At 33.5% G+C, this 19559-nt stretch overlaps 1 protein-coding gene across 6 annotated transcripts in view; it reads right to left on the reverse strand.

Annotated features, from left to right (window-relative positions):
• Positions 1-19559, reverse strand: part of sona (sol narae metalloprotease) — a 167435-nt gene that overhangs the window by 102107 nt on the left and 45769 nt on the right. The gene's annotated exons all lie outside the window — the stretch shown is intronic.

Genomic DNA, 19559 nt, shown 5'->3' on the forward strand with positions numbered 1-19559 from the left:
TTTTTTTTTTTTTTAATATAACTTAGTTTAATTTAATTTTATTTTCATTTAAGCTTCCTTCATTTAATTTCATTTCATTTCAGTTCACTTCATTTTATTTCAAACCATTCCATTTTATTTCTCCTCACCTCACTTCAAAAACTAACTTCTAAGCTTATGACCCACATTTTTTTTTAAATCAGTGTTTGCTTTGTTCAGCCATGGCAATAATTACTATTTGTTCACCAAATTTGGTAGCCGGCAATTACTTAAAGTCATTTGCCACCGGAACGCTTTGTCAGATTGATAGACAAAATAAAATCTACCCATTGCAAGCTGAAATCGCGATAACAAAAATAGAGTAGCGCAATTGTATAGAAAGAAAAATTTAATAGACTAATTTAGTCACACCTTAAAGTCATATTCAGTAAATCTAAATTCTTGTAAGCACATAAATGCCATATTAGGAATATTAAAAATATACATATTTTCCATTAAGCATTTAAGCAAATTACCAACCACAAAGTAGTAACAAATGAAGGTCGCTTGCGGTTAATGAAATACATATTTGTAATTGAGTTCAATATGTCCTATTGGAATGGATTCGATTTTTAATAGATATTTTTTTTTGCTGTGCAGTTGAAAAAATTATGTAAAAAAATTGCTTCTGTTCTCTTATGAGCAGAGTGTAAGAATTGAGATAAAGATTATATGATTTTAGTTCCCAAGTTAGTTAGTTGTAATCTTACTCAGTATGTATATCAAAAAATTTCGCCTTTTGATTGAGCCCTCTCCTTCTTCGTGTTTGATTTTAACTTAAGGGCAAACCGGTTCGAAAATTCGCGTTCATTCATTTGTTAAAATGTCAACACAGAGCGCAACATTTTTTTGAAGTAACGAAATCACCATAAAATTTTCACATTTGAAATTATTTAATAGACATTGCAATACATCTAAAACGCTGCGCTTGCGTTCCAATCGCATTTTATGCGCTCAAGTCGATTTTCAAATTTATCGCATGACATTTGGTTGCTAGTCAAATCAGCAATTTGCATGCGATTGAAAGCAATTTAATTTGCGTGAAATGATTGCAGAGATTAGCTGTGTGCGGTAGCTGATATATGATTTTTAGCTAAAAACACACACAGTCATACATACATATGTACATAAGTATGTATGAATAAACAATTGTGTGCCTACTTATAATTCTATGCGTGTGAGGCCTGTGAGGTGTGAGTGGTGTCAGAAAGCGCGAACGTGCAAGTGTTTGAGCCGCTGCGTACCGTCGTCGTGTGCCCTCGTACCTTGCCAATGCCAAGGTTTTTATTATGGCTTGACTTCTTGCGGTAACCTTGCGTTCGGCGGCAGCAGTCGAATATTGTCCAGTAGACGGATCTAAGTGTTTTGTATTTCATTTTGCTACTGTTTTTTTTTTGCTAGCAGCATGCATATTTCTAGTGTTTATTATGTACATATGTTTACCCGTGTGTGTGTAAGATTATGTGTTTGCAATTTTCATAAATTATGTTGTTTTCTGTGGTTTTGGACATTTTTTAAAATTTGTCATTTAACTCAATGCCGGTGGCATGTGGGTGTCAAAGTGCGCACTGACGCGTGACATTCATAATTTGTCTTTTTTTGCAGCTTACATACATAGATGAAATTTAGTTCATATTTTTTGTATGAGCTTAGCGTCAAAATGTGTGCAGCAGGTGCTATTGGAAAAGTTGGAAACTTTAGAGGAGAAAAAAAGCTGTTTTTAAATCAACACCTGCGCAGCTACAAAGGGCTCTGAAGGTGTCGTGCAATTGGTTGGATCCTATTTATGCTAATACCGGCCTGCACGCATTCGTAAAGTAGTCAGAGGAAACCTTCACGCGTGAAAATTATGCAGAAGGGCCCTTCTTCGATATCGAGTGGGCCTTCAACAATGTCACTTCAGAGGCAATAGTCAAGTATATTTTTAATCTGGGCGTTGAAACCAACCTAATAAGGAAGCCTAACATTGAGGAAAGGATAGGTCGGTTGCTTTGTACTGCTGGAGGGGAGCTATCGATGAAAGGTGGGGTCTCTCGCTCAAATTAATTCATTAGCTCTAGCAAACCAGATGTAAGCCTATATTGTTTCAAGGGGCCCTTGTCTGGTGGAACTGACTAGAGAAGGCTACACTTGTAAAACAGGAATTAGCGGAGCATTAAGAACCATACCTACAATGGCGCTTAACACACATATGTATGTTGAACACGGCGCCTGCGGATATTGCAGACAGAATTGTCGCAGCATGAACTGCTATTAGGCTAAGGGAAACTGGGGCCTTTTATGACATAAAAAAGGAAAAGAAGAGGTTTCTCTACTGCAGCAAATGTGTTTATAGGGCACTTTAAAGCACGTTACCTCTCACGGGCTAGACATGGGGTTCTGACAGACCATTGTGCGATTGGTATTCATGTGGTGGGACTAGGAATTTGAACTGATCCGTTTGTTTGTAAGGAAGATGAAGTGGAATCATCTCCACACTTTCTTTTAGACTGTCCAACCTTCGCGAGGCTAAGATGGCTCGGACTTCTGAACAAACACTGAGTCCTCAGCGATCGAAATCAGCGGCATTCGAAATTTCGTAATCGGCTCGCGGCGTTGATTTAACCCAACCTAAGCAGTACTTCTATGAGTTACGAAATAGTTGGTCAAATTAATCATACTTGAAGCTGCTTTATATCTACGACCAAAGATAAGGGAACACACGGGCATACCGTGCAATGAAGGGACTGACGACAAATTTTGCCGTCGTGACAGCGGCGGAGCATGTTACTTACTACTTTCAAGCGCAATTCATATCAGAGTAATATTTTTCTCCGAAGCCGTGGCAAGATGAAAATGTTTTGGCACAACTCCCGCTGCCAGAAGGATAGATGAAAGATCACATTATTGCCTTATGCTGAGCAGAGGAGGAGTATATATTAATGAACAGAGAGGCTTAATAAGCACTTCTGAAGAAGCTGAAAAACTTTTAAAAAGTCTAAGGCCATAACGAGTTGTTATGTTAATGTCCCGAACTTTTAAGGCGGAGACTACTGTTCATGAGTGTCATCCATCTATTGGGAACCTAAGCGATATCATGGATACTAAAATTTTTTAGTTTAGTCAACTCAACCTGCTAGTACAAATAGGAAAGGAGAGATTAATTAGTGTGCTAGTCTCAATAGAAGGACTACTTATGCTTAGAATGGCTACCAACAGATAGATACTACAGCCTAACTTCTCCATCGTTTCGAACGCCTTGTTGCTGGGGATGACGTTTAAGTGGTACTATGTCAATCACCATTTTTTTTTTATGGAAAAATGAGCAACACCTTCCATAACAAAAAATTCCCAAAATCAATAGTAAGTCCTCGCTACTTCAAACTTGCACTTTGTTATACTAAAATTGAATGCGCTACAAAGCTTCCTACTCAGAATGTGTCTAACATATCTATTAAAAAGTAAACATTTTTATAAAACTTTGTCGAATTTTCCTAATTTTTGTACAAAATTTGAAATTTCGACTTACTTGGTTTTTGTTAGGTTATTATCTACAATAAGCGCCATACCGCACTTACGCCAAATGCAATATCACCTATAAGATATTCCGAAAATTTTACAAAAAATAAAACTATTTTCTTCAAAACTTTTGAATCATTTTCTAGCTGAATTTACTAAATGTGAGCTTTTACTATTAGTATTGACTATTAAATTCGTGAAGTAGGCAAGTATTGAGGCTGAGTAACCAAAGGCTAATTGTTGTAGAGGTAGGGGCTAGAGAACTCCATCATTCTTAAGTTAAATAATTAAATTTTTTTACTCGTTTATTAATATTGAAAATTTAAATTTGATAAATTTAAAAATAAAAACAAAAATTGAAAAAATTTTTATTTTTTTATTTTGGTTTTAATGGTTAAAAGAAATTATTTTTAAAAATTATATAGCCAAACTTTTAGTATTCAGCAGCACACATTTTGAAATTTTTACTTAAATTTTTTTCATAATTAAGAAAACAAGAAAGTAAAAATGATTTTTTTATTTACATTTTTCACAATACATATAATATAGACATTTTTGAGAAATTACAGTAATCAAATTTACAATTTTTTTAAACACGCATTTTTTATTTTTTCATTTACCAAAATTTTCAGAGTTATGCCAAAAAATAATAAACGTTTTTACTTTTAAATTTTTGAGAAACTATAATAATTACATCCGAAAACTCATTATTTACGACCTTTTCCTCCTTATTTTTTGTAATCTACCAAAAAAATTTTAAGTTTTTGCACTTTACTGCCAACTGAAACCTTTCAGCCTCTTTCCTTCGTTTTTGTCGCTTGTGTTTTTTCAGTTAAGTTTTTTTGCTCCAATTACTCACACTTCCATTACCGGCAAAGTAATGTAGCGTTTCCGGTAAATAATTCTGTTAATTTTATGAGAATTCGCGATTTCTGTTGTCTGTTGTGCTGCTGCAAAGCTGCAAAAATGCTTTATAATTAGCGCAAAATGAAGCAAGAAAAAATTGACTACAAAATTCAGTAAAATCCACAGAATGTGGCTTTAATGACAGTCAGCAATTTCTGTGCCGACTGGCAATTTCCGGCGTGTAGAATTCTCAGCAGACCTACAGCTGGCCCCAGACAGAGTGACTAGCCAACTGCAAACGAAGAAAGACACAGACACACACACATACAGCACAAGCATAAGCAAAAAGATAAGAAAACAGTGCACGACGTCTTTACCGATAGCTGCAGTCGCTGTAGCTGTATCGCGGCATCGCGACGGCGACATGTGACGGAAATTAAAGCACGATTTCATTGCAGCGCGTTCGTTGCTTAGGTCTTTTGTTTCGAACAGCCTTAAGTTGAAACAGCCTTGAGTTTAATAAAAATTTACCGTTATTTTGTAAGGAAAATTGTGCGTTTTTTTGTAATTTTTTGTTGAACAATTTTTTTTTCTTCTTAGTAGCAATACTTCAGTCTGGCTGTACTGTCATTTCGCTGTTACAATTTCAACTTCAATTGGCGTTTTATTTATTTTAAATTATTGCTATTATTATTTTCGGCGGTGGCCCATGATTTATGCGCGACTACGCTAAGTTCTAGCTCATTATTTAATTTTTTTTTCCTATTTTTAGCTCGTGCAGCGTTTTAGTTTGTGTTTTCTGCTTGCAATGTTTTTGGTTTCTAGTTTTGGCTTGGCTTTTTTTAACAGCGGTTTACTTCTTTATATTTTCGGCTAACTATTGTTTGTCATGAAAAACTCTAGAACGCCACTGAAAATCTACCAAACTAGGTCATTCTTATTATTTATCATTGTAAAGCGAAAAATGTCGAAAAAAATTACTACAAAGCAAATAGAAACACTAGATAGCGCAGTAAAGTATATCATTGTAGCACGTTCGGTGGATAATCGTGTCCGCGAACGCCGCAGGCCATTGCCATTTGTGAAAATTTTCATGACATTTTTTTTTGGTTTGTTAGTCATTTTGATAAAAAAAAAAATAAACTGGCTTATAAAAGAAAGATGACCATCGTCTGAGACACTAGACACAACTCGATTTCGTACTTCTTGGCCAGCTTGGCAATTTTGCTGCTGGCTGGTAGAATATTCTTTTTGAGCTTTGTGTTCGTTCCAGCCTTAACCTGCCATGGATGACAGTGCAGTTGGAGCAATCTCTTGTACAAAAAACTCTTCATCGGTCTCAAATCTAGGCTCTCAAACCACTGTAGCATTTTACAAGCGGAGATAGCCACCATAAAAAAGAGGCAATGGTAATTTAAGTCAAGGATGGGAATGTACAGGGTGTCCTGGACCACCAGACCGGGAGTGGGTTAAACGGACTGGAACTCAATTTTTTTAGATTATAAATACATGTTTTAGTGCAGATTCGGATTCTGAGGATAAACAATTCATAATTTTTGTACGAGCCTTTTCCTCGGAAGTGCCTTTTTCAATCTCTAAATGACCTTCGAACTTCAACTCGTTCACCACTTCGGAAATGAATGAACATTTTTTTGTTGGAAAACGGAAAAATAAGTCAACGATGCTCCATATATCTTTGTCGTATTACCTGATTGGCTGCCAGAATATTATTTTTGAGCACTAAGTCTATTCCAGCCTTAACCGACCATTTTATGCCGATGCTGAATCCTTCACTGCTCATATTGATTCACGGGACAATTGTATGGACTTGAGTCTTTGGAATAAGGGCTTAGTAAATTTATTCACGGATAGATAAAAAGTTGAGGGAAGTACAGTCGCAGGTGTCTCTTCTACAAGGAACTCTTCATTAGCCCCAAATTTAGCTCCCAAACCAATTGGCCATTAAATCACTTGGGAGTTCAGTAATAAGCTCGAAAATTGTCATGGTGTACCCTCCCGACCACATCTAAGTACTCAGTGCTCCAGACCTTAGCACTATGGCAGGAAGCTACTGGAACGAATAAAGAGAGATATTTAGTTTGCTACAGAATAAATTAGCGCCTAGTCAGCTCAGCGTTGGCTGTGCAACAGCCATAGAAATCAGGGTGAATCCGTCTTTCTGGTCATGGGTATATCGGAGGTAGTCTAAAGAGCTCTTGAAGCTAAACAAGACTCATTTCTCGATGCTGGTGCGTATCTTAATTGGCCATTGGGCCACTTAAACTCAATTTGCAAGTCGTTGTGACTTCAAGCCGCTACTGTAACAGCTCCATGGTTGACATACAGATGGATTTGTTCCTTGGATGCCCAGCCTAAGCGAACTTAAATATCTTGAGTCTAACTTATTTTTTTACTGTTGATGGCATTTCGGAAGTGGTTATTTGTCGCTTGCGCATCTTTACTGGGGGAACGCAGACCACTTTAAATTACTATTCTCTGGAAAATCCTACTAGGAAAATCCTACGAGTCCTATCCTGTTCCCAGTAATACCATAAATGTGAAAGTTTGTGTGTGAGTGTGTGAGTATCTTTGTTACACTTTCACGCTAAAACGGCTAGAAGTATTGGATAAAATTTGGCATACTGATAGGTTATTGGTAGTGTTGGGAAGTATCGAGTACTTTTGGGGATCGAGTTCTTTTGGTATCGATACTTTTAATGTGAAAAATATGACATTCGAAACATCCCTAACATGTACCAAAGCAATTGGTGGAACAGAGTATTTTTAAGTACTGAGTACTTTCGAGTTCTTTTAAGTTCTGAGTGCTTTGGAGTTTATTTTTTTTGAGTACTGAGTACTTTCGAGTTCTTTTGTGAGTACTGAGTTCTTTGGAGTACTCAGTATCGGTACTTTTAAAAATCGGGTGCTGTCGATCCTTTTGAGAATCGAGTTCTGAGTACTTTTGGTATCGATACTGCCCAACACTAGTTATTGGCTTGAATTAACATAAAGGCTATTTTTTGAAGAGAGCTGCAAAAGGTTTATAAAATATTATAAAAGTGCAGATATCAAAAGAAGGGGTTAAAACAATTTTTTCGAACATTCTTTCATGAGGGTTGCCACCAGTTTAAAATTTTAAAATCAATTTAATTAAGAAGTTATGTGAAATATGTATTTAAATATGGGTATCAAACGAGAGGGGTTCAAGAAATAAATTCAAACATATTTTTAAAGGGAGCTGCCACCTGTTTTGAAACTCAAAATAAACTTAAGTTAAATAAAACCTTTTAATAATGAGTACCAACCGAGAAGTTATGTGAAAATTTTACCCACATATTTGAATTTTTTTTTTTTAAAGGGTTGCCACCAGTTTAGGAATTTAATTGAAAAATTAAATGAAATTTTACCTACATATAATACAAATGTGAAGGTTTGGGAGAGAGTGTGTGAGTTTGTTTGTAGGTATTTCTTAAAGAGGGTTGCCACCTGTTAAAAAATCAAATTAAATTTAATCAATAAGTAAATGGAAAGATCTCAAAAAAAACAGTCAAGTCAAACAAAGGATCTTTAAGAAAGCTTTATCTGGCAAATATTTTTAAAAGTGGTTGCCATTTGTTTAAAAGTCTTATCAAATTTTGATTACAGTTTTTTTTTTTAAAATTAACTTAGTGAACATTTGAAAAATGAAATATCTTTAAGCTTTATAGAAATGTATACCAATGAGCTATTGATTTGAAACAAAAAAATGTTGGCAGAAGAATGATAAAAAAGTATATGTAAGTTCTTTTTTATACCAAAATGGCTATTTTACTTGAAATTCGACACAGTGACCACGTTCTCGAATCTCGAATCAATAAGTCCTATTAAAAAAATATATATTATATTCAGTGATATAATTTATTTTCTTTTTTGTTACATTTGATATTGTAAAAATAAATCAAACTTAACGCGGACAGAGCTGCGGGAAAAAGATAATACTCTACGAGTATATATCCATAATTACACAACCCAAAACTAAAAAGAAAACACTTACTACTGAGCAGTGGCATATACCTCTAATTCGTGTTTAATATATGTGTAATCCTTATTAAATCTTTAAAAAGCAGTCCTACAGAGTTGCAGAGAACATCGATATTTACAACAACATTTCCTTCTGCTTTTTGTTTTTTTTTTGTTTCTTCAACCTAAAATAGTACAACCTAAAAAACCCAAGAAATCGTAAACGCCTTGGCAAATTTTCGCCATTGTTTGCTTATTTACATGTGTTATTCACCTACTTACTTACATGTATGTATTTATTTAAATACTCTGTTAGATCATTTACCTTACAAATATTTACTCAGCGCAACGTAATTTTTTTTCATCAGCAGACCTTTTTGTGAGTTCAAGTTGCCAATAACTGACATGCTAACAAAAAAAACAATTTTTTCGTATTATTTTCCCTCACTCATTCCCAAAAGCACACAAAAGAGTGCAAACAATAGTTGCCCACTGTGTGTCAGTTCATCGCCTTTTGGGCACATTTGTTCGCAGTTTTTTCAGATCTTTTTTTTCGTCGTAATTTGCACATTATAATTTGTGACTATTTTGGCTGTCAATCGTTGCATACTGCATACTTTATACTACTTTTTTTTGGGGGGGGGTAGGAGTACGGATATCTGAAGTCACACGTTTTGCTGCTGGCTCGAAAAATTTGAATGGCTTTTACAAATTTAGTGCTTTTCAATAATACTGAAAATTGGTGCATTTTAATGAATGTACTTTTTATTGTATGTAGGAGCTGTATGAGTCATTGTCTGAAAATGCGAATTGCTGTTTTTTTTGTTGCATTGTTGCTTAATTGGTGAAGGGTTGAATGCATGCTGGTTTTAAAAAGTTGGAAAATAAAATTTTGTAATAAATTATGTCAAAGGAAGTAAAAGGAATATTTCCTTTTTAAGAGAGTATGACAAGATTTTAGTTAAATGTATTAAAATCAGAGTTAAAAAAGGAAATATGAAAAATTTGCATAACAAATTAAAATTTAAGAAAACTTAGAAAAATAAAAATTTAGGAACGGATTTACTGGTATAAATTTTTCAAATTTATTAAATGCTTGAATGGCAAAATTAAAGTGTCATTTCTTAATTCTGAAAATATTTTTTTATAGAAGGATATTTTGTTCAAGAAATGAAAAATATCAAATTTTTTGTAATATAGGAATATTTCTACATCAAAAATAACCTTTTTGGCGGTTAAGGCTCGTTAAAACATAAAAAAAAATATTGCGCATAACTCTGCAAAAGAAAACAACAATTAAAAATCAATTGTGGAAATTTCAATCGCTTATTTACTTATGTAACTCGCCAAGTTCGTTGCTCAAGTCTTTCATATGTTACGGTTCGTCGCATTTATGTAAAAATCACCGACTCATGTCGAACTACTAAATTATGCAAATTCGCTGTAAGCGCTTACAACATACAAATTGAAAACTTCATAGTTTGTCACGCCCCAAATTTGATATAAAAATTGATTTAATGAAGGCGAAAAGAAAAAAAATCAGCTACTATTTCAAGATTTGGAAATATTTTGACTAAACAAATTTTTGGTTAAAAATTATAAAAAAAATTATTCATCAAACTTTATTCTATTTATGGTATATAAAGGAAAATGGTACCACGGCTGAAATCTTTACTTTCTTTTAAAATTTCATTTCCATTGACTGGATTTCATGTCGTTATGATTTAGTAAATTAATTTCTGTATTAGTCACAATGAAAGTACTACGCAAAATATAGAGATTCATAATTTTTTGAGAAAATGTTAATCGTCAAATATTTCGCTAGCCCATTTTCTTATGCTCAACTCAGTCGGGTGTTTGTTACTTAATCACTTAACAATTTAACAAGTTTGTGGCTTAAGTCTTTCGTATGTCAACCACACACATGCATATGTAATTGGATAGCGAAAGCGAGGAAGTTGAAAAGTGGGTGAAATTTTCAAATTTCGCAAAAAATTTCTCCGAAAATGGTGGATGATTTAAATCATAATTTTTTTGTTGATTTTTTTAATGAAAAACTATAATTTTCCTACTCAGCAGTGTAAGGTATCCCAATGAGCTTAAATAATACAATCAGATGGAAATAAGCATTAAAGAAATAAAGCAATTTAACTTAAAGTTAGAAGTTGCTTAATCTATAAACATAATAAAAATTTATTAAAAAAAATTTAAGTTGCTGTTATGACTTGATTGCTAAATGTCTATACATTTCCCAAACAAAATTAACCGCTTTTAATATCAAAACTTAAATTTTCATTGTTTTTTTTTAATAAATATACATTTTTGGTATATAATACCTTTTTATTTCATAAAAATATTAAAAAAATTTAGCTATTTAAAAACCTTTCGATTGCTGCACTGCCAAAAAAGAAAGTACAATTAAAAAACTAAAAAAAAAATCAGAAAAATTGCTCGCCCAGTAAACGAGTTTACCATTACCACTTATTTTTTTTTTACTGCAAATTAAATATTTCCTCCTTCAAATTATAACTCTTTTTCACCTTCATTTTCGGCTGCGCCACTTGCATTTGGTTTATTTACTTTCGTTTGCTTTTAGTTTTTTCATTTTCGTTGTTTTTTTTTTGTTCGTTGTCAAAACCACCCACGCGTGACACACCTTTCTACTACAATGTCTAACACACACTGGGAACTCCTAAAGAAAGCAGCGCCGACCACAACAATAAAAACTATTACTGCTTTCTTACAGGCGGGCAAATGCTTTTCCGCATTCAGTTTGAAGGCAGATATCCGACCACCCCTAACTGCCACACTTTTGAAGTTGTACTTTTACTCGAGTGATGAAAATAAATAAATACATTAAAAAGTTGTGAACAATTAATTGCCATTAGGGCGTAAACAGTTAAGAGACAACGGTTTGAAAGATTATAGCATAAAGTCGTGCAGTTGGGCGATGAAAGTGGCAAAAGGCATGTGTAAGCAAATTTGAAAATGTTAGCGTACAAGTTTACTGGGTGTAGTAGGGAGCAAGTATTTTGTTTTTGGGTTTCTAATGGCATGGTAGTTATATAAAATATTATTTAAGAAATATAAATTTGTTGGCAATTTTGGAAGGTGGTTTACCAGTAGAATTAGTGATTTTTTTGTGGTAACCTTAAGTCATCACCATGAAATTATACTGAAATCGCTCCCGAGGCTTTGAGTAAAAATTTCTTTATTTACGGCTGAAAGGCATCAAATGGAGAAAGCTGCCATATTGTCATTGTCCAGAGAAGCGAATTGATTAAACAATTGGGAGCTACTATTTACGGAATTTTTTTAACACCTATTAAGAGGAAAAACTATTACAGCCCCTGCTTTGGGAGAGCTGTCAGATTCGAATGCTCTAGAGCAGACCAGTTTTACAATTTTACTGGTTTCGCTGCTACATTTCTACTATATTCAATTAAAATTGATTGCTCTTGAATTAACTTGTATTGAGGAGAAGTTTTAAAAAAGGCAGGTTAAAGTTAAATAAACAGACTATCTGATCCATATGGCAGCCTAACTGAACACATTTTTTCTCGTTTGCTCATTTGCAAAAAACAAACAAAAAAATTGCAAAATTAGCTCCTAAAAATTTTTAGGCAAGAAATCTGAAAACTAAAATCTTAAGGCATCAAAGTGCTTTTTTTAAATATCGGCACGGACATTTTTCACCAAAGTACAGCCGGTCGAAGTTTAGCAAAAAAATTTTTTTTTCTGCTTCATTAATTTTTTGTTAGCACTGCCTACATTCAGACAAAGACAAAAGTAGATATTGAGGTACCTATAGAGATAGAGAATGAAATACCTGGCCGTAGGCTTCGACTTCATTAAAGAGACTGTCAGGTTTTTGAGGGAGTCTACTTCGTTTTCTTAAATATTTTTAAACAATTAGTACGATTCAAAAAATTACAAGTAACTAAACTGAAATGAGTCAGTTGAGGTGCAGGGTAATCGAGAAAAGCGGAAATTGAGAACGCAAGATTGTCACGTTGATCGCCAATTATATCAGAAGCCATGCTAGTGAAAGTTATACTGCACTGAACGCACTATTAGATCATCTTTCTAAGGTCGTTTATGCGAAAAGTTTACATGCAATACAAAATTTGCGTGCAATCGCCAAATTCGTGCAAGGAAACCGATTAGCGCAATCCAACTTGTACGACGATCAAAAAATTTCAGACCCTGATACCTGATAGGGATGAGTGTAAATTGAGTATATGTATGTAGTAAGAAATGTACAGCCCATACAAAAGGTCGGGTGTTGTATATTCGGAACACCAAGTTATTTCTATCAGACTGTTCTGGCCTGCCCAACTGGCAAGCTGGAATTTATTTCAAAGCTTGCGTCACTGATACGGTGCCATATTATTCTTATCAATTACCATTCTTTTTCTATGAAATCCCTCCAAATCCTGTGATAAGCATCGATTTATTTTCAAAAGTAACCTTGTCATTTTTCTACAAATGGCTGAGATATTTCATAGGCGCATTGTCTGGCTTCCAAATTACTAGAAAATTAAGGAGGATACATAAGTGATCGAACAAATATTGCCTTAAATAGCAGCAGAAAATCTGTCCACTATTATAGAGGGAAAGTACCAGATGTCTCACTGAACATGTCTGGGATTAAGTGCACAAAGAACAAAATCTCTATTCACACTCATTGAACTGGACCATCGACAAACAATTGCAGTCCTAATATTCAGCCAGACAGCGAATTCGCTGGAATGATTTGTTCAGAAGGTGTCTTCTAGATGTAGAAGACGGAAAAATTTACACTCAAATGGGAAGACCTAAAAGGCTAGATAGGTACTCCGTTGAAAAAATTATTATCTCGGCTCCACTTATACGTATATCGACCCTTTGCGCAAAATTATCGTATGTGCCAGAAACCAAATTTTATTTATTTTTTGTTTTTTTTTTCGTTCAAAATGACCTCAAGAAAAAAAATGCATCGTAACATACGACAAAATATACAGTAAATTTTTTGCGTAGCTATAGTAATTTTAGCCACAATATTTTACTAGATGATGCGTTTTGGAGTGTAGAACAAAAAAAAGTGGTACAAAGCGGTCGATATTATTACCCAAAGCCTAAGCAAAACTTGCATGAACACCTTTTTAATCTATTTTCTGAAATAAATAGACACAGCGCGACAAAAAGAACGATCAAAGGATTTTTTTCTAACCTCAAAAAATTTGGCGGTCTTTATGTGATGACAAACAAAATTTTATAAACATAGATGGATGTACTTTAATCTTGAATTTCAAAGGTACTGAAAGAATCCAAAACCATCGATTTTTTTACGAATTTAAAATCCGTCAAAATTTTTCTTAAATAATTGTTGGATTTCGATATCATGTAGGTACCAAATTATATAGGAACTAAAAGTGGTGCATTTGCCATTTTTAATTTCGAAAATCTAATTTCGAATTCGTAATCATCGACTTCAAAAGACCTTGAATACCAATATTTATATATGTATAGTTAATTCAATAATTTTTATTAAAATAATTTTACAGCCATATTGAATCCGCTATTTTTAGTTTTGAAAATCTAACTTCAAATTCGCAATCAGCACAGCAAAGCAAATCGGTCAATATTTTTAAATTTTCTTTTGCCACATAAAATTTTCCAGGAATTTTTAAACTAGAAAAAAATTCTGACGTGACTTAAAATTCGAGTTCAGCGACATTAAAAACATATAAAATACGTTGTCTGATCAAAAGAACCTTTTTCTATTTTTTATTATTTATTTTTTGTGTGGCCTTGTGTAATCGGTTTCGTACCCAAAAAGGCTAATTCCATTTTAATTTGGACTGCCTTCTCTTGTGACAACCAACTTCAGAATTTCTCGATTTTTTCGTAATTTTTTTTTTGGGAATTTCTTTCGAGACCTTTCAGCACATTTTCGGAACTCTTGGGAATTCTTCGCTTTTTACTTGTCGATGCATTTTGAGCTTTTTCAGGTTTTTTGTAACTGTTCCTGTTTTTGGGGGGTTTTATGGAACATCTCAATAGCCTTTGCCAACCTTTGCGTTTTTCTAACATTTGGGAATTTTTCGAGAATTTCCAAGTTCAAAAATAAATGTACATTTTAAGTTCGCTGTCTTTATGACTAAAAAATAAAAAACAAACATTAACGGCTGCTTTCTGCTCAAAAATATATTGGGATAACATTGTCTCGAAAAATAAAAAACAAAAAATAATTAATTTGTATTTCATGCCCCAAATAACGAAATTGAAAAGTTTAAGCTTTTATTATTAACTAAAAACATGCAGTCTCCCCTTTTTTCATAACAAATAACACCTTTTTTGACAGGTGATGCAAACAAATGAATAACGAAAGCGTCAGCAAAACAAACAAGGAAGTATTGGCGGCAGCACCCACACCTGCTGCACAGCGGCACTTCAATTCAAGTCTTTAAAATCAGCAAAAAATCAGAAAAAAATTTTTAAGTGCAGTTAAACTGCCGCAAATAAATTATAATAAAAGTAATCGTAAAAGTAACAATAAGAAATAAAAAAGCCGCATTAAAAACCGCACTTCAAAAATTTCAAATAATATTATGCTTATTTACCAATTATTTTTCCTGTTGCCAGACAGTTGATTTGGCTTTGCAATATTTTTTTTATTTTTTATTTTTTCAAACAATATTCGTAGTAAAACAGGCAATTACATAAAATCGTAACGCTATAAACGAAAGACTTAAGTAACGAACTTTTTCCCACTCCAACCACCTTCTCTCCTCTCATTATTTGGCTTAATGTTAATGCGATTGCCCGTTGTAATGAGGCAAAATCGAAAATTAAAAATAACGAATTGCAGGTAAACAAACAAGTAGAAGTTAAAAAAAATAGATTGAAATAAAGCAGCGCACGCGATAGACCCTTAAGCGCAAATAAACTCAAAATTAAAGTAAATATTTATGTATATGTGTATGCTTGTATGCACCGACGAACTGTTTGTTTGTGGCTATTGATGTTGCCCTCCCCCTAATATTGATTTTTTGCTTCAACATTTCGTCGAACATTTCAAACGGCGTCGATTTGCATTATGCACACCAATTTCGAATGCGCATTTGAAATTAGAGCAACAGCAGCAGCAGCAGCAAAGAAAAGGTGAAAAAATCAACATTTTTACCAACAACAAATATTGCAGGCAAGCACAGCGTTGTGTGTTGCAACTGCCGGTCATACATAGCTTTTTGAGCGGCAATCGAGTAGGTGGAGGGGGAGGAGTAGGAGCGAGGAGTTAGAAATCAAATGTGCTGCGGTGTGTGTGTGTGTGTGTGGCAAAAGGAGGATTTAGTGTTGAGGCAGGGTGGAGTGGGTAAAAGTAAGCGCAGTAGCACTGGCAGGGAGTGGGCAAGCGAGTATGTTGCAGGGATTAGAGCCAGAGCTAGAGTGTATGTAAGCACGCTCACAGTGGGACGCAATGAAAATTTGTTACAGCCGCTGCTGCTGTTGCGGCAAAATCGAGTGTTTTTAAAACTTTTATTTCTTTTATTGATTTTGTGTGTGTGTGTGTGTATGTGCAATTGGTGGGAATTACGCAATTGCAATCGAAATAGAGCAAAATAATAAGAGGCTGTAGTGCAACGTGGAACGGCAATGTAAACAAAAAAAAAAACATAAGCGAAAACAAGAAAATGGAATTGGATTTGGCGTTGGCGTAACAACTAAGCCTTCGGGGTAAGGGATAGGTGCGTATCTACAAGACAGCATTTTTTAGAGACTTTAATTTTCAAAAAATTCAATATTCACAAAGTTTAACGTATCAGCCAATTTCATTGAAATGTGCCCTTTTTAGTACTAAAAAGTTCATAAAGTGCTTACAACTGAGCTGAATTGATGGCTAATGGGCTTATTAGGTACAAGAAAGTGTACTGTTCATAACTAAACAGTTGCCGAATTGCTTACAAATGGGCTGAATAGAAATCCTATGTCAATTGTTCATGTCCGAAAAGCTGCTGAATCGCTTAAAACTCTGCTGAATAGAGACTACTGCATACGTTTGACACAAAAAGCACTTTACTTGTGACTAAAATGCTGCTGAATCGATCACAAAACTAGAAAATGGAATTGAAATTTCCGTTGCAGTTATTTTTGTAAAGGCATTCATTTGCATAACGTTGAGCATAAAAGATAATTTGATTAGGGAGTGTCCCAAAAAAGTTACTGTGAAGCTGCTGAATTACTTACAACTCCGCTGAATTGAAGGCTAACGTGTTTAATTGATATAAAAAGTGTATTTTACGTAGATAAGATACTGCTGAATTGCTTGCAACCGAGCTGAATAGAAATATTATGTGACAGCTGACATAAGAAATTAATTTTTCATATCCGAGAAGCTGCGGAATCACTTACAACTCAACTATAGAGAATGCTGCCTGCAATTGACACAAAAAGTACTTAATTCGTGAAAGAAATATTGCTGAATTGTTCACAATAGAAAGTAAATTTACATACCTAATTCAAAAAGCACTTTAATTGCTTCTAGGAAGCTGTACAATTGCTTGCAAATAAGCTGAATAGAAGCTTAATTAAAGAATTTCATATAAAAAGTGCAACACTTACTACTAAAATGTTCAATTTGATTATTTTGAATCTAAAACAGTGCGGAATAATATTTCTGCCTTAGAGAACATGCTGCCATACTGCATGAAATATTAAAATTATTATTTATTAGTCTGCTGAATAATTTTCCAACGCAATGAACGCATTTGAAAGAGCCTGCGCTTTTTTCAATAACCTAAAAAATTGTTATTTGCATATGCCGTTTCTTAAAAAAAAAGAGTCTTTAAAACTATGAGGAATCTGAACTACACAACATTGTTTTTATTTTGTATCTAAACTGAACCACAGCCTTCCAAAATTTAATATTTTTTGCTCTACGAAATCAAGTACCTCTTCTTGTTATTGTTAATACTCCTCAAAAAAATAATCGTACTGATCTCCTAAGTAAGAAAGCATTCGATTCGACTTCAATTCGTAGCGGAAGCATTTAGGCACACAAATGGCATTTATAGCTCAATAAATTCACACCCTGAGGGTGCAAGTGAATGCATAAATACTCAATAAAATGAATATGTAAATAAAATGATCAGCTCGTTAGGTGAAATGCAGTAATACATAAATAAAGGCGAAAGTGCCAAAAAAAATTATTAAAAGTTTTTTAAAAACTGAAAGTGAAATGAATAATTCGCAAGAAAATGTCGAAAAAATAACAAAGAGAAACTAATAAAAATTCTGCGGCTGCGCAAAATAATAAATTACCTAACTTCGAATTGCAAAAAAGTATACACAGATATGAAGTATCAGCAACCAAATTGCGATAGACAAGAAAGTATTTATATTCGGGACCACACACAAAAACTTATAAAGGAATGCTTCGAGTGATATAAAAAAAGAAAGGCAGGCAGGGATTAACTGAGTAAAGTGCTATTGAAAATGTACTTAAATAAATAAGTAAATATATGTACATAAATATGTAGATAATGTATACTCGTAGCCGCACTTCCAGTTATGACACTCATGTCTGACAAAACAGAGCATTAAATTAAGTAATAATAGAAAACGCATCAAATCGAATAGAATTCCCATTCGGTGCTAAGTACTTAAGCACGCACATTAGTGAGGCATAGAATACAAATTGGTGTTAAATGAGAGTGAAGATGATTTGGCAAAATTATATAGTGTCGGCAAATATTTTGTATACCACACTTTCTTAATTAAGAAAAAAAAATTATCCATTTCAAAACTAGGCAGCTGAGTTGCTTAGAAACCAGCTGAATAACAGGCTTATGTACAAAAATAAAATAAAGATTGCGCTGAATAACTTTCATTGATTAAATATATGATAATAAAAAATTTGTTTATAAATACACACATATACATAAGTATTTGGTAAAAAAATAATGAGTTAATTTCAAAACTATGCTGCTGAATTGCTTACAAACGAGCCAAGCAAGAGGCTAATGTACTCAATTGCCTTAAAAATTGCTTTGTTCTTGTCTAAAGAGCTGCTGAATTGCTTAAAACTTACATGAATAGACATAAATGGCTTACAAAATCTAAATTTCGCCTAAAATTTACTCTTAAACCTGCGCTGAAATGCATTTACTTGAGTAAATGTTCATTATGAATGTATGAAAATATAAAATTTGATTATAAGTAATGCTGAATTGTTTGTTTTATCAACTCAGCGTACTCGAAATGAGCTGAATATTTGACATATTTATGTATATCGAAACCGCTGAAAAAAATCTAAACACATGAGCGTGTAGCTTAGTAACCTTTGTAGTGCATCTGTTTTATCTTGCTGCATTAAATTATCAGAATCTCAAACCATCTATGCACCCTCTGGTATTAACATGAATTATTTTACTGAATTAAGTTTCAAAAGCTGAATGAGCTCCTCATGCTTTTTTGCAAATGGGAATTGGTTTAAAAGCTGAATAGGTTAAATAGCATTGTTCTATTTTTCGCTGAATTCCAACTCACTTGCTGAATATAATATTTTTTTTTTAATTATAATATTTTTCCGTTTACACTTTTGCTACGTTTTTGACCGAGCTTTCCCTACTATTTTTGCTGCGCTTTCTGATGTTATTAAACAATTTTTCCTGAGTTCAAAAATAACATTTTCTGAAAAAGTATAAAATTATAGGCAGCATAATTAAGCTTGTTAAGGGTATACAGCGAATATATTTGGAAACAGCTGAAACTTAGCACATGAATATATATTTTACTGTTTTACAAACTATGAGAGTGCGGAAAATTTAGTTTTCTGCTCTTTTGCGACATTTTAAAATCGGATGCGCTGCACCTTTTGTAAAACTAAATTAAGAGGAAAATAATCTGCTGAATCCAGTTTTAGTTGGCTGAATAACGCTAAATAAAAATTTTGTTTATGCCTAGAAATTTAGATTTTCTTTTAGCAACAGTTCTTAGTAATATTTAAGTATTATTAAAGCTTGTAAGTTTGAAATTCTGTGCTGAATAAAGTTTTAGCAAGCTAAATAGAGCTGAATTCGTGTCAATGTCTCGTATTCGTGGTATATATATTTTCCAGTGTTCTTCACTGTGAGATGTCTAAATACGCATTTAAGTATTTCACTAACAGCTTTTATAATATTTTTCTTTTTTATGAAACACCCTACTTAATAATA

Source organism: Rhagoletis zephyria, unplaced genomic scaffold (genome assembly GCF_001687245.7).
Source record: "Rhagoletis zephyria isolate East Lansing unplaced genomic scaffold, Rhagoletis_zephyria_1.1 Rzeph_scaffold_00589, whole genome shotgun sequence".
Lineage (NCBI taxonomy): Eukaryota > Metazoa > Arthropoda > Insecta > Diptera > Tephritidae > Rhagoletis > Rhagoletis zephyria.